The sequence below is a fragment of the Arachis duranensis genome, chromosome 9 (assembly GCF_000817695.3).
Source record: "Arachis duranensis cultivar V14167 chromosome 9, aradu.V14167.gnm2.J7QH, whole genome shotgun sequence".
In the NCBI taxonomy this organism is placed as follows: domain Eukaryota; kingdom Viridiplantae; phylum Streptophyta; class Magnoliopsida; order Fabales; family Fabaceae; genus Arachis; species Arachis duranensis.
In genome coordinates this window covers 101,976,612-101,979,740 of record NC_029780.3, presented here as the reverse complement: position 1 = coordinate 101,979,740, position 3,129 = coordinate 101,976,612, and positions in this window count along the sequence as shown.

Sequence of the window (3,129 nt, the reverse complement as noted above, 5' to 3'; positions counted from 1 at the left end):
TAGAATTCATAGGTTGCGTAACAATTTTTGGTACAAATACATTTAGAAATTCATAGATGCTATTGGTTCAGATTTCTTGCAAGAGAGGTTCCTTAGTATGTTCGCACTTTACATAGCAAGAATTAACATGGAATTCAAAGAAAACCTGATTATTCTCAGTAAATTTAGCAACACTTATAAAATTTTTTGTTAAATCTGGAGTATGAATTAATTGGAATAAATTGAAAATACGATTTGAATCTTTTGCAAGAAGTAATGAGTGACCTATATGAGAGATATGTATACCTGTGCCGTTATCTATTTTAATATGATCTAGGCCTTGATAAGATATACTTGATAAAATATTGGATGATCAGGTGTGAGGTGATGGGAAGCACCAGTGTCAAAATGCCATGAATCACTAGAAATAGAAGAAGGTATAGCCAAGAATGCAGTTAGATTGTGAAATGAAGATGACGGTGGTGGTGGAGTGGAGGCTCTAGATGGTAAAAAAAGATACTAGGAATGATGATCCTAATTTTGGTGCTTGTGAATTTGTAAAAGAATGAGTGGATTGTAACTGAGATAGAGAAGAAAAAGATTGATCAAATCTATAATAACAATACCAGACTAGATGGCCAATTTTTTCACAAATTTGATACTCTAGACGAGAATTTCAAAAATTGCCTTTTCACCTTTTAGAAAAGTGGCCACCACAATCTCTCCTTCTTCCAAAATTAGCTTGTGATAGGTGTGCTTGTGGTGCAAGAGATTTAGGTCTTCTATACTTATCGAGTCTCTACCTCAGATAAAGAAAAATGTTCTAGTTTAAAAAAAATGGTAGTGTGCAGCATTTGGAAGTCCTCATTGAACCATCAAGAATGACATCAATTTATTCTTCAGTAGTAATGGGATTACCCAAGGCCATAAGAGAGTCATAGATATGCTTGATTTTAGAAATACACTCTGAAGCCTTTAAACCTTGTTTCTTTATTGTCTTGAGAAGTGCTTTAAACTATTCTATCTTATATTTTGTGAATTTAGCAAAATAATCCTCAATCTTTTGCTAACTTTCATAACAAAATTCAGACCCTATCATTTTATTGTTGAATTTTTAGTCTATAGAGGGAAGCAAAAAAATAGATGAGATTATAATCTTTTTTGTTTGATTCTTTAGATTCTATTCTTGCTGCATAATTCTCATCTGATGCAAAATAAACTGAAATCGAGTCTTTCTTCAAGTGAGATTCAAGGTCTTGGCCTCTAAGGGCTGCCAAGGATTATAGTTGCCAAGTTTTGAAATTGTTTTCACCAAGTTGATTGCTGATGGGATTCTGAAACGCTTTATCTATGAATGGAATTGTTGTTGGGACAATGAGTGCATTGTTGTTGGGTTGAGCCATGGATCAAGAATAAATCCTGCTCTGAATACCATGAAAGGAAGCTACTTTTAGTAGCTGAAGTCTCAAGGAAATATAGAGAGAAAGAGAATAAAGATGATTTAAAAGGAGAGCTGTAAAAACTGAATATATGTATTATTGTATCTCTCTTTTACAACACTGATATAACTATTTATAAGAGAACAAGGTATGCAGAGTTTAGCTGCATAACTGAATACAGTTACTTCAAACCAATGTTAACTAAAATTAGTTACACTAAGCTCAGCCTCTCTTAATCCTTATCCTTTATAAAGGTGTCCCATATTAAGAAAGATATCTGGATGGTGCACATGGCAAAATCTTGATTGGTCCTAAAAATTTTGATTGGTCTACAAAGCACCTTTTTGGGTAATGCAATGGACCAATCGATGAAATCATGTTCTTGCTGAGTTTTTCATGCCTTTATTGCATCCACTAAATATTTACATGTATTTATACCGTGCAAAATATGGTAACCACTTAAACTTGTTTGACCGTGTGTTGCAAGAAAATGAAAAAGACAATGTTATAGGAGACTATCCACCTGGTGAACCACACGCACCTCCAGCTCTACCTCAACCAGCACTATAAGATCATTCTCAACAGTTCTCTGCCTGACTGCCTCATATATTCCTCAGACATATTCCACACTGCAATTTACGTCATCATACCAACTACATGAAGACATATTTCACACTGCAATTTACGTCATCATACCAACTACATGAATAGTACTCGCCGGGTGAACCACATTTGTAGGTAGGGGAGTCAAGTTCGTACAGCCGGCCAGCTACTTGGATTCATAGTTTCGAATCTAGGCCAATCACAATTGTCCCACCAACAGGACATCCTCATACCCCCACCAGACATAAACGAGTGTACTGGCGTCGAGAAGGATATTATTGGATTCGAGACTTCGGTGCCGTATTCCATCAGACCACTCTAGAGGTAGATTGTCTATTCATTCGAGCAAGAGTGACGGAAGTCAAAGGATTGTAAACTACGAAAATTTTCATCTCGTATCCCAACGAGTTTAATTGAGGAGGCCACAATTTATATAAATACAAAATTTATAAGTTTCATATAAGAACATAAGTTATGTATGTAATTTCTTTAAATACTTGTAAAATTAATTATTATAATTATTAATAATGAATAAATAAAACTCATTATAATTATAAATCTAATAAATAAATTTCTATGTAAAGTAAAAAAAAATTAATAAATCAGTTTTAAAATAAAATTAATTTAAATTAATTTAAGATCTGGAGATATTAATCCTACTAAAATCTGGGATCCTGATATACCGAATTGCTAAAAGTCAAATATGTATTATCAAAGACAAGGATTAGGTTCTCACACAAAAAAAAAAAAAGAAAAACAAGATAATGTATGTTTTGAAATATCCATATCAACATGCTTGATTTTTTACTCCAGTATCTAATTTTTTAATTGTTGTGGGCATGTAAAATTTTTTTATGGGAGAAGAGGCAATGCATGAGAGATCAAATATTTTTTTTTTCAGTTTTATTCATACCTGAGCTTCTTGTAACATTGTTTAAGCTATAAAAATAGAAATAAAAAAAAAAGAAAAAATGAAAGAAAATCAATGCTTTAGATATCATACTAACACTAGTGATTCATGTTAGCTCATTTTTTGTGAGCAGTGTTGATGACATGCAAAAATAAATTTTGTTTCTTAAATATTAAATAGATTAGATGTTTTTTCCAT